The 13967-nt window shown below is 33.8% G+C and overlaps 1 protein-coding gene across 1 annotated transcript in view; it reads left to right on the top strand.

Annotated features, from left to right (window-relative positions):
• Nucleotides 1-13967, top strand: part of CNTN5 (contactin 5) — a 1335093-nt gene that overhangs the window by 24476 nt on the left and 1296650 nt on the right. The window lies entirely within an intron of this gene.

The following is a 13967-nucleotide window of genomic DNA, read 5'->3' on the forward strand; positions in this document are numbered from 1 at the left end:
CTACTTATTGCATGATGTTATTGTGAAGATTAGGTGCTATGCAAAGCCCATGAAATACCTGGCATATAGAAAACACTAAATAAGTATTAGTAATGATTATTTTGAAGTGCTAAAGAATGATTGATACAGTCAGGATGCATCCCATGTAGGGTGTGAACAAGTTAATATGCCACATCTAAGAAGGAAGATAAAATCATTTTAATCCCAGAGTGATACTTCCTTTATATTATGTGATTTTAAATCTTTTGATTTCAATTACAAGTAAAGCATTTATTAAACATTAGGTGAAATAATTATACATATATCAAACAGCACACAAATAATACTTATTGACTGCATGCCTGATAGCAGGCTAAAAACATTTTATGCAACATCACATTTAATTCTCAAAGCTAACTTAAAATTATGCATTCTTTTCTAATTTGTGTGCAAATGAGCATCTACGAAAGCATGTTTTTCATCTGGTCCCATAAAATACATTACCTGAGCAAATTAATATAGTTGTTATCTGTATGTACAAACTTTATTGGCAAATGAGAACTGCAATAAATTACAAAAGATTTTACTTTAGCTTTCTACATGAGAAGTTCTAAAAGCCATTTCAGAACTGAGGACAATTTTTTGAAGTATGCCATGCATTTTTACCATATATCTCAGGATTATTGCCAGATAGAAGTATCATTACTCCTAATCTTAATAGATTGCAAAACTTTACGCATTGGGGTGTTCAATAATAGGATTGACTAATGTAAAGGAAGTAATACTTAGTAAACAAGCTGATTACATTTAACATAATTTAAAGAAATCTCACTGGGGAAATAACCCATTGAAAACCAGTGGTAACATGGATGTAAAACTACTCTGCCATAGGTGAGTAGGTCTCACCTAATAAACACTTCAAAACCAAGGTAGAGTCTTGAGTAGCAGGTGAGAATAAATCAAGCTGCTGTCAGTCAAGTTATTATTCCAGGCTAGCCTGCAGCCAGTAGTGGACATAAATGGAATATGTACCCAGGTAAATAACTCTGTGTATAGAGACCTGTAACTTGCAAAAGTCTAAGGAGTGAGACCTGGTGCGGTGGCTCACGCCTGTAATTCCAGCACTTTGAGAGGCCAAGGTGGGTGGATTGCTTGGGCCCAGGGGTGCCAGACCAGACTGGGTGACATGGAAAAACCCCATCTCTACTAAAAATACAAGAAAAATCTGGGTGTGGTGGTGCACACCTGTAATCCCAGCTACTTGGGAGGCTGATGCCTGAGAATCACTTGAACCCAGGAGGTGGAGGTTGCGGTGAGCCAAGATTGAGCCACTGCACTCCAGCCTGGGTGACACAGCGAGACTCAGTCTCGAAAAAGAAAAGTCTAAGAAATACACATTTAGGGACTGTAAGTGTTCACTGTGGGATGCTAGAAAAATAGTATAAATATAGGATATTAGAAAAATAGTGTACATTATAAATAAAACTTGTCTGCAGTCCTTTTCTTGAAAAACATATAGTATTTATAGATTTTGTTACCTGTTTCATAAAACTCCATTATGATACATTGTTTATAAATTATTTACCAGTTTACTCACTGGGTGGTACAACAGAGTCATTTTCTCAGCACTCTAGCTAGAAATTTAAGCCAAGAAAGGTATAATATCTTCATGAGGTTTTTGTTTGTTTGTTTTAGTTTTTTCATCAATTCAAGAAAATATCTTACACAGGCAGGATATGTACTAGAAGAGTAGTAATACTACATAATGCAAATAAGGAAACTCAAATGTCTTACTAATAATGCAATATTGCAAATAAGAATACTCAAACATCTTACTAATAATGCAATAAATATAACTTGCCCATTGCTATATTATAAATTATCAGACTTAACCGGAGTTTAGCATTTTAAGATCAAGCCTCATGTATAATTGACTAAGTCCCTCATTTTATCTCAGAAATGATTTCATAAAATTGAAGTGAATTAGGAAAAAGAAACATTTTTAAAAGTTACTTCGTGTTAAAGTTTATTCATTATATTTATAATATACATTTTTTATTAAAACAGTATAATTCTGCTGTGTCCATCTATCTTTTTAACATGTTGGTAAGAGAGAGAGAAAGTATGAATTTTATCATTTTAAACATGGCAATGATTATCCATTTTTAAGTGATTAACCAAAACAAGAAGAATATGAGTAAATATCAAAATGTTTTTCAGTATATTTGAAACCAAAAAGTAACAAAATCAATAACAGCCAATATTTATATATTAAGAACTTACTATCTTCATAGCCTTTTATATTCTAGTCTTCTACTCTAACTTCTTCCTGCACATGTGAAATAGATGTGTTATAAAATTATCAGTATTGAGAAATGGTAATATGCAACACTGATCTTATTGAATTTTGGCAAAAAAAAAACCCCAAAAAAGTGTATGTGTATGGCGTGTGTCTTTCAAAATAAGGGCATTTAAATTGAAATTATAAAATATAAATTGTAACTAACATTGTATGTAAAATAAATAGATAATTTCACAGTCTTCTAAGAGCTCCAAAAGTAAGTGTATAACATTTTGTTACAATAATCATGTGGACATCAGTTTCCAGCAATTAATCTGGTAAAAGTTCATTGGTAAATTCAGCCATCTGAGCACTGAAAATAACTTGTTATTAATGGAATCAACTGGTCTGCTTTTTGGTATATGAGATTTTACTCTAATAATCAGAACAGATCTTCAAAAATGCCTAAATTAACACCTCCACAAATGATAGCACGGACTGACATTTTCACAGCTCATATACAAATTAAACAAGTATCCTGTGACTCCTGTGGCAAATATGGCAGCATTTACATAGATTTTTATACGATTATTTTAACTTTCAATGGTTGTGCAAATTGACTTGTACTCTTGAAAGAGTACAGTTTATGGGACTTTTACATGATTTGTGCAGTTATGTTAAATGTATCTAACATATTTTCAAAATGTGTATGGAAAGTTAATTCTTTTTTCATTTCTTTTCATGAAAAAAAGCAGTATATTTTATTTTTTTCCAAAATATAACTGGAAATAAAATGAGCTGATTCACAGACGTGTATACTCTAAAGCTTAAAAAAAAATCATGGCATCCTATTTAAAGCACTTTGGAATAACTTTTTCTTTTTGTTTAGATGAGTTCACAGTCAATGCACAAAGTCTTTAAATGATAGTAAATCAGACTGTGACATCAGCTTATAGGTAAAGTCCAAGGTGACCCAAAATACTAACTCAATGGAGTAACTTTAAGATCTGCACTAAATAGGTTTAGGAACTAATGTACAACCTAAGACAGAACAAGGGTATCTCAGTACAATGGTGATGTCACATGAAAATGCTATGGCATCAATCATTGCAAACAAAACAAAAAGCACATTAATCAACCTTAAGGGAAAAAATCAATATCCAAATGATTCATTTTCCCCCAGTATTTCTCTATTTTCAGAAATTACTTCATATAAATTTTCACATAGCAAAAATATTACCCAGTATCTTCATTTAAATGTTTTCACATTAATTAGTTATAAAATAAATTATTGGCTAGGGAATTGATACATATTGATTATTCATACTTTTCACCTGAAGTGTATTTTTCTGGTGCCTTTCTAAGTCATAGTGCATCATGTGAAACTTTTAGTTTTTCAACTATTACCAAACTACATTATGCTACAGTTTCAGTTTGGCAAAGCCAGTTTCTGACTAATGAGGGGTACACCACGAAATTCTGTATTGTTTAGACAAGAAATTCAAGAGGACCTTAATCCAGTGAAATGAATACTGCCATCTTGGCATTTCTTACATCTTAAGCCCACATCTTAGGTAAAAATGGTTTCTATTCTGCTGAAATGCACCAGAAATGGCTTTGCCTTCAATTTTCCTTAGTGTGTTTTCATGGACAAAGTTGGATTAACAATCCATGACTACAGCCTTGAAAATACTGTTAATTTCATATAAACTTATAGTTAATTTAAATTTTGGTTGCTGCTTCTGCTGCTGTGTCGTTCAATCCCTCTTCCCTTCCTGGGAGAGAATTGGGAAACATGGTATAGTATATGCCATGCCTGTTCTAAGTAGTAAAACATATGGGTTAAGAATATTAATACTGGAGCCAAATCACCTGGGTTCAAAATTCAGTGCTTCCATTTGTACAATTTATATTCTTTGCACCTGACTTTCCTTATCTATAATAACCTGCATTACTTAAGAAATTGAAGTTGACTTGTGAAATTAATTTAACTTGAGCAATTGACGTAATTGTAGCAATTGACTTAACTTCATTTGCATATTTACCTGAGTTAGGTAGATAAAACAGAAAAGTAAATATACAAATTTCAGATTTTCATAGAAATTCTGCTACTTTTTGAAACAGGACTGAAACTAATATATTCTTCTTTATTAACTACAGTCCATGGTTACCCTAATTCCTTCATGTGCTAGTTACTCCAGACATATAACAAAAATCTATTCATCATTGCAGGATGGGAAGCTACATGAAATAAATAAATGTTTAAAAAATTCTCCAGATAAAGAACAGAGAGAGAACAGAAGCAAAGTAATAATAATTTTTTTCAAATCCCAGTCATCTCTAGGTATCCATGGAAGATTGCTTCCAGGACCCTCCCCAGCAATGGAAACCAAACTCAGGAGAAGTTCAAGTACTCCAGTCAGCCTTTCACATCCATGGGTTCTGCATCCACAGTTGGGTGAATCCACAGATGTGTAACCCGTAGCTACCACTGGCTGACTGCACTTGACTTATATATATTTGGGCTCCTGTATATCCCTATTGTCAATTGTCTATACATCACTGGTAAAAAAAGGACTGAAAATCAAATATTTTATATTTTTATTTTGTTACAGCCTTACATGACTCTGATCATCTCTATTCTCCATGTTTTCCAATTTAAAAAGGAAAGAATAAAGTCTTGCTTGTTCTATTTCTAATTTTATTTCCAAAGAGTGGGTGATGTTGTGAATCTAGTTGATGGTGAGAGTATTATGCAATGAATTAGTTTCTATGATAACTACTTATTGTTTTATAGCAAACAGCCATTAATTTAAAACTTGTAAATTGGAAATCCGGGACCCATTGCAGTACAGCTAGTAGAAACACATTCTTTCAGACTGTGATTACTTCCATAAATTCTTGAGTATTGAGAATTACTGCCAAACAAAACATCTTCCTGATGAAATGTATTGACTGACACTTCAGTAGAAAGAAAAGTAGAAAATGAGACTATGAGAAGAATGTCTATTTTACATAATATAATTTGAAAGGCAAACTAAAGTGATTTGTGGATTTGTTTATGTTGTAGGGTAAAGAAAAAAGAAGTGCAAAAGAAATTTATAACTGGTTTATCATTTGAAATATATGTACTTTTAAAATTTGGTAGAGAATGTCATATTCTTTATTTACATTAACTATTAATATTAGTATTTGTCAGAAAAAAATTCTCCAATATCAAAGTAAATATTTCAAATAGAAAAAAACCTGGAGGACAAAAAGCCATACTTTAAGGAAATAAAGATTTCTTTTTAAATTGAAAGACTAAATCTAAAAGTAATATACAAGTGTACACATTCAGGTTAAGGTATTTACCATGTTTGTTGAAAAAATAAACTCTTCAATGGTAACCGAATATATTTCTAAGAGTTACTCACATAGTTACTATTGTTTATGCATTACATATATTTAGCAACTTACAATTTTTAGGGGCTTCTTAGAGTTTCAGAATTTTCATTTTTTTCTCAACAAATAAACACATAATTGAAAAATTGAATATATGTTTTCATATACAATAATACTTTTCCGATTTACGATGTTAATCACAGCATATTTTTAACTATAGCTTGCTCTTTTAAATTCAGCTCAGTCTATAACAATTATTATGTATGTTACTATTATGTATGCATATGTATACATTAATGTCCTACATATGTATTTACGTATTAATGTGTATATTAATATCATCATAAGCACACATGTATATTACATAATACTTGCATTATTTGAGTTGTATCAGCCTCAAGTTCAGAATAGCATCAATTAACATGGCCAAATTACTTATAGGAAGAGGAAGTAAAAGAATCCCTATAATTTAGCAAATTAATAATTTGCTGACTTCAACCACATTAGTAGAAGCTGTTTCAGGAGATGTGTACTTTTCTCCCTCATCATATTATCCTTTCTAATTATAAGGTGAATCTTCTTTTTATAATGTATTTCAAGAAAGGCATTTCTAATTTTACAACTTAGTTTAATTCAATGTAATGGCATCAGTGTAGTTGGTCCCAAAGGAAAAGAAGCAAATAACTGAATCGTTAATGCCATCCAAAATTTTCTCCCCTTTGAGACCTGCTTAATTTTCATTATCTATAACGACTGCAGCCAATGGTGCTTATGTCTGAAAGTACAGCATTTATTTGGGATACTCAGCATATCATTCATAAATTTTTCTGCGGTGATTTCATTTTACATGACAAAAATCACCAAGGGGACTTCCATTACTAGAAACAAGCTTGGTTTATTTTTGTAAATTTATTTTACTTCAACAGTCAACAGCAGGTATTGATTACCCACTGCGTTGAGAGCATTGTACTGTGTATTGTAAGGAAACCATTACATAAGAAGTAAAATATTTGCTGAGAGAATCACTGACTTATCATCTAATGAAGGAGAGAAGGAAAACTTTACACAAATGATTAGGTATCAGTCAATCCATCCGTTTGCTCTTGATTCATTAATTCATCGAAGTGTACTAAGAAGTAGTCTCTTTTTTCAGGCATTGTAGTTTATATAAAGACATAAGGAAGTGTTTATTCTTTCAGAACTCGTAGTGGACAGGCAAGCCATGATAGAAGTAGTCCCACAATAATAGGGAAACAATATATTATCACTAGGAGTGTTAGAGAAGCATAATGGGAATAGTTAGCTCTGACTATTCTTAAAGGATGAATTACATTTTAATGTTGAAGATTAAAGAAAGTGTAGTTCAGTAGAGAAAATACAATAAACAAAGGCATAGAATTTGGCAAGAGTAGTTATGCTAAGGCAGTTGTGAAGTTGTAAATAGTGGTTTAGCATGGCAGAACAAAGTGTATGATATTGACTGGGAGATGTATGGTTATATGTAAGGATATTGTATGCATGTTACATATTAATGGTATAAATGTGTGTGTGTATATGTAACATATGTTTACATATATATACACACAGAGAGATAACATACATGGTATAAGTGCATGAGCTTTGCTGAGCAAAATGGTAAAAAATCTTGAAAAGTACAGCTATGCTCCATGTAACATTTCAGCCAATGACAGACCACATATATATGGTCATCCCATAAGATTATAACGTGCTATTTTTATTGTGCTTTTTCTATGTCTAGGTATATTTTATTATAATACAAATACTTAATGTGTTATAACTGTCTACAGTATTCGGTACAGTAACATGCTGTTCAGTTTTGTCGCCCAGGAGCAATAGGCTATATAGCATAGGTACATAATAGTGTATAAGATTTAGGTTTGTGCATACAACACTGAAATTGCTTAATGCATTTCTAAGAACATATCCCTATCATTTAGTGAAACATGACTGTATTTTTAGGAGTTTTAATTTCATTAGAGTGCTAATAAATTGGGAACATTTTTGAAAGAGTAGTTAATGTGGCCAAACTCTCACCTCTGAAAGACATCTAGTGGTTACATGTTGGATGGGTTGACTTGGATGAAGAGTGGAAAGTATTGATACATGTAATAGACATGATGATAATTTAGGGGGAATGTTCCTGAGTCATGTTGATTCTATGTGTTCTGTGAGCCAAGTCTCAGACTTTTTCAATCTGTCTGTAATGCTATAATAAAAGAAACTTTTCTAATTCTTATATCTAATGATATCTTACATACCACAATTGCAGCAACTACAAATTAAACTTTATTAAAATTTGACTCTAGTACACAGTGAAATCTCAGCTCCAGAGCTTGACATACAGGGCCCGTCATCCTAGTTTTAGACTAATATTCCTCTATGACCCCACCTCTACTCCCTCTTATGTGCCAATACATTTAGTCAATGTACAATAATCTTTCTATTTGTGTGACAAAAAGTTTAAGACAAATTTGCTATTCTTTGAAGCCTCTATTTGTGGCATATGGTCATTCTAAAAAAGTAATGACAGAGCTGAGATTATTTCTGTTTAGAATATACTCCTATATGTCAAAAGTTTTTGAAGAGCCTACTCCTAAATTCTCCAGTGAACTAATTTTTTGCTGATAGCCTGAAATCAAGTTCAATCGACTTTCATAGGAAAGAAAAAAATAACAACTAAACAGTCATGCCAAATGTACATTCTTTTTCTAAACTCTTCTGGGGTCTTATGCAACTTTGGGTCTTTTAAGTCATCTTCTGGATCTTCTTATTCTGTCTTTTGAATATATATGTTTTTTTCTTTTTCTGCATTCACATCTGAGGTTTCTTGGAACATATGAGCTGATTGGTACAGCTGTGGGATCCCTGGTGTATAGATTCTTTGAATTATTCCAAATTGTTTTCTCTACTTCTCTTTGTTGTCTTTGATTTTGTAAAGTTTTTGCCACAAGGATATTTCCCTTTTCTGAAGGGTGTTTAATATGTAATTGAACTTTGGGAGTTTCTGAATGGTCACAATAGAAGTAAAACAGGTCAGAAAGAGGAGCAAGGGCAGCAGGTAATAGAGGATGATATAATGAGGGCAGAAGCCTAACAAGATAAAACCATTAGGCTTAAGTTGTGATTTGGGAGCACCTAAGTGAGAGTTTTAAGCTTTGAAATTTTTTTATTTGCCTTATCCAAGGAATATTTTAAGAAAGTAATTTTGGATCCTATATTTCTGTTGGAAACTTCCTCATCCCTTCCAAAATAATATATCAATCAAATAAGCAGATATTAGATGTTTGTTCCATCTTATTCTAATGTACTTTTTAGATGAATAATTTTGCTGTATCTGAAGTCCCTCAAGTGGCCGCTGTAATTCTGTTATCCTTGGAAAGCATGCTATTTAGAAAATAAATAAATACAAATATTTGGATATTAATATAAATACATGTAAGATGCAGGAGTTTAGTCTTCCGGATGCAAGAACTAGGACTGGGACAAACTCTTGAGAGTCTGGAATCACAGCTTATTGCTTGCGCAACTTGTCTTTAGCCCTCAACCTAATGGCTGGCTGTTCATGACAAACCTGGTAATCTGGTGATTCCTGAAGGGCTGGGTGGCTGTTTGAAGAGAAGATTTCTCTCAAACCAGACTTTCACAGAGAGAAAAAAAAAAAAGCTCTCAAGGTTTTTGATATGAGATGTAACACAACATTTGTCTTATGAAGAGGCTGATTCAGTGGGCCTTACTTTGAACTCATTGGCCATTTGAAGCTGACTCAAAAACAAACTTATAGGAGCCTATGTCTGCCCTCTTCTCTATATGGACTTACACTTGTAGGAAATGAAGAACATAGGTAGAGTTAAATAGTACTATTGTTGGCAATAAAGCAGTATTCCACAAAGATGAAGGCTTTCCAAAGTGTTCCTTAAAACTTTTCCAAAGTGTTCCTTAATCCTTAGCTTGGATTAGTACAAGCTAATCCAAGTATTCCTTAAAAACTTATCTTCTTTCCTAGAAGCATTGGGAAATTTGACAAAAAAAGTATAAGCTCAAATCCAATGGAAGACTTACCTCATCACCATGGTCAGAGATCCCGAAGTAGAAGGCTCAAGGGGTAGCATATTCATAGGTGTATTGAAAGGCACCTTAAATCATTGTTTGATAAGTCGACTTGAATAATATGTTTTTCTAAAAAAGATAATACAATTCATATTAGGATTTAAGTGCTCAGTTTATTGTTCAGATGAGTGTTAGGAAGTTCGTTAAACAAAAATTATTTGCAAATTCATCTTCCTAAGCTAAAAATTTTCTGGAATGCGAGTCATGCTAATTCTAATGTAGACCAGTAATTCTAGAACTTTAAATCATAATTACCTAGAAGGCTTATTAAAACACATATTTCTATGCCCTATTCCCAGAATTCAAAATATCTGGGCTGGGTCCCTAGAATTTCCATTTACGTGATGCTAATGTTACTGATCTGTGAAGACACTTTGAGGGCTACTGATAAAACATAGTTTTAGTCAGTTTTAGTCAGTAATCCCACTATGCTCTATAGCCAGTAAAAGCTTCACAGAGAACAAATATAACTATGAGTGCCAATGAAATTGTTTTAATACAGCTCACATGTGTCAGTTTGTAATATCTGAGATGTTTATTACTTAAGAGGATATTGGAGTCTTACTATTATGCCTGACTAATTTAAGATATCCAAATTTTATGTTATTCCTCTAAACAAGAAAGAGATTTCTCTAATGTCAATGACCAACTCAATATAATTAACTGAGTACAATTTACTCTTATTTCCTAGAATTTTTTTACACTATGAAAATAGTCAGGTCAGTCAGTAAGTCTTAATATAAACTGATTGAGGAGACGTGCACATTGGCTTTGGCTGACAATGCTACACTCAGTGCAGGTTTTATCAGTATGTGCTGACCCCTGACAATCCCATTTTCTCCTTTTCTCTTTCAATATCTAATTTTCTCATAAGCTGTATGGTGTACATTTTAATGCTTGCCATATCCCAGCTCTTACCAATCAGATTCATAATCATTTTATTAAAAAAGTACACTGCCTCTAGATATCTGCTTATTTTTCCCAAATGCATGCTGCCCCTAAGCTTAGTCCATTCTAACTTATTGTCAGAACCAGAATGAATCTTGCCCTGAAGGGACCCTTTCAAACTCACTGTTGGTTCTGAATGCATTTTTGCCTTCAGGCTCCCTCTATTCCTTCAGACTGATCATCCAGGCTCCAGTGAATGTTGCCTTTGGGTTGTCTCCTTCGGTTTCAATTTCAAGGCTTGCATGCTTTTTACCCTCAGGTTTTCCCTTTTCAGTTTCTGTATGAGATTTTAAGGGCCTCGTGGCTTTAAACACTTTCTCATTGCAGTATTTTCCTGTTTCACGCTCCAGTAACATGGATGTGGGCGGCTGTTTCATTGATCTGATGTTCCCTCTTAAAAATTTCAATATTCTCTTTTCTTAGTTATTTTTTATATTATACTTTATTTCAAACTATAAACTTATTCACTGGTAAGCCATGTAGTATATATATAAAATGAAGTGTCTCACCAAATACGTATTTTCTACTGGAGGAAATGATTTCCACACCTACGCAATCATAACCAGTGGAAATATTGGTACTAAACAAAAGATGTGTACTTGTTTTAATTTAAGCATAAATGGTTTTATTGGAAGCTAGTTATGTAGCTCACAGAAATAACACAGAGCTTAGAACCATGCTCCAAAAAACTAAGGGTGGGTCAAGGAGGCTAAATGGAAACTAGACAGCTGGAAACACAGCCATGTACATATCAATAGAACAGTTTGGTTAGGGCACCACCAGTAAAGATGCTGGATACTGATGCTACCCCCAGAACAGCTGCCAGTAGATGCTGGATGCCACCAGCATCATATTTTAATAATTTTTAGAAATGCCTCTATTTGAATCACCAATATGATGTTCTAGGTCCCTAGGTCCCAGATGGGAACATAAGATTGGCTGAACTAAGTTCATGCCTCTAGGGCTAGGTGCCAGACTTCAAGCTGAAGTTCAACAAGTTCCCAGCTTCATTGACTCGGGGAATACAAGACAGGGTCCTGCTGCAATTCATGGTAAGCATGATAGTAATGCCCAGACACTGAAGTGGTTCATATGTTATGTCCAAGAAAACATTAGAAATGTAGAAAATATTTACAAGATCATTACCTTTTACTTGTAAATGGTATCTTACATGTGCTTGTACTAATTTTCATGTTCGAATGTAACTTTTCTTTTATTTGGACTGATATTTTTTTCCCTTACTGGCTGCCCAACACCATTTTTCTCTTTGTTCTCAACTCTCCCGGAATACAAGGTAAATTATGGACACTACCTGTAGGCCAAATTCCAGCTTATCACTAAATTGACAAGCATGAGCAGCCTCAAGAAGCACAATTTAATCTGGTTACAGATAACTTAAATTATGCTGTCTCTTGGGATAGATGGTTGCATTACCTTTGAAATGCCTGAAGAATTCCATGCACCTCTGTATGTTCTCATGTTGCCTTCAGTGAGCCAGATCTGTTTATCCTGAAGATTTTCTAGAAAAGCCATTTATCTCTTCTTCCAATGTCTTGCCTTTCATGTGTTTCTGAACTCTGTCTACTATAAAGTTCGTACCTAACCAGTACAAAGCAGGTTTGTATTGCTCACAAACATATTAAAAGTTTGGCCTTATAATAAATAATGCCCTTGGCTTATTTCAGGATGGGAAGCGTCTGATTCTTTCTGGTCCTTTCTAAGTGTGTTTTTAACAACACTAGGACAATGTTGCCACATGGAAAAGAAAACTGCTTTATCCTACAAGTATGTCTAGGTGACTGAAACCTATCCAGAGGATGGATCGTTTGTTTCAATTATACGTCAATCAATTATGTCTTTTATTGAACATGATTTTAAAGTAAAACTTTTAATTATGATCTTTTTTTTAGATTCAGTAAAAATTAGAGTGCCTACTTTGTGCTAGGCACTGTTCTCAGGGCTAAGAATAAAATACTGAAAAAAAGAAGTGGAAAAAAAATGCCCACTGTAATAGAGCTTATATCCTAGTAGGGCTGTCAGTCATATATGTAATAAGTAAGTGAAACATGAAACATAAGTGTGTGTGTGTGTGTGTGTGTGTGTGTCTATGGTCATAAATGCTGAAGTAGGGAAGGATGTTGGTAGTATTGAAATAGGTAGAAAAGACATTGTTGAAATTTTATCTAGAGTTGCCATAGAAGGTTGTATTTAAACAGACAGTGAGGGAAAAATCCATGTGGATATAAGGAAAATAATATTCTAGGTAGAGGAAACAGGGTTAAAAAACTATCTGAGGCAGGGACCTCCCTAGTTTTTTCCTAGAAATATAGAGGAGGCAGGTTTAGTTTAATAAGAGTGAGTATTGAGGTTTGGGGTAATTGAAGGGCCGATGACAGAAAGAAAATTCGGAAGTTACTATAAAGACTATGTATTTTATCCTGAGTGAGTTGGGAAGCCCTGAAGAGTTTTGAGCATAGTAGGCTTTCTTCTGACTGAGTAGCTCAACCCTTTGGAAAGAATGATCAGGAGCTCAGTTTTTATACATCAAGTTTGTGTTAGCTATTATGCAGCTAAGAGGCTATGTCACATAAGTGGTGGTAAAATAAACAAGTCTGACATTCAGTGAAGAGGTGGAGGCTGGAGATATATAAATATGACAGCCATAAACACACAAATAGTAGAGAAAGCTGTATGCTATTGCTGCATAACTAAATACCTCAAAAATTCACTGTTTACATTTATATATAGGTGTATATATATATATTTTCTCACAGTATTAGAGTTAGGGAGCTATAACTTGCAGAGCTAAGCAGCTTTACCACACATACATAGAAAGTTATGTGCCAGGATTTAATTTCAGAGATCTTTGCTTCTGGAGAGTCAGTTCAATCCGTTACAAGCCCTGCATTCTCAGCTCCTCCTGGAGCCGTCTGCTCTTCCCACAGTTCCTCGCCAGTCTGCTGTGTGTCCTTCTATGCTTGCTTCTCCAATTTGGCCAGGTTCCTTTTTCTGCCCAAAGTCTGCCTTCATTGTCATTAATCAAAGACTGGCACTCTTCTGGTCATCTGAGCAGGAGGCGAGGAAAAATGAAAAATGGGCAAGGTCCCACAGAGCTCAGAAAGATAATGAGTTCAGGACTCTGTAGACAGCACTAAATGATGAGGATTGAATGGAGGTTGGGGAGAAAGGGCAACTGATGGTGGGCAGTTATATATATTATATAATTTATAATTATACATTATATATA

Source organism: Pan troglodytes, chromosome 9, assembly GCF_028858775.2.
Source record: "Pan troglodytes isolate AG18354 chromosome 9, NHGRI_mPanTro3-v2.0_pri, whole genome shotgun sequence".
Classification (NCBI taxonomy): domain Eukaryota; kingdom Metazoa; phylum Chordata; class Mammalia; order Primates; family Hominidae; genus Pan; species Pan troglodytes.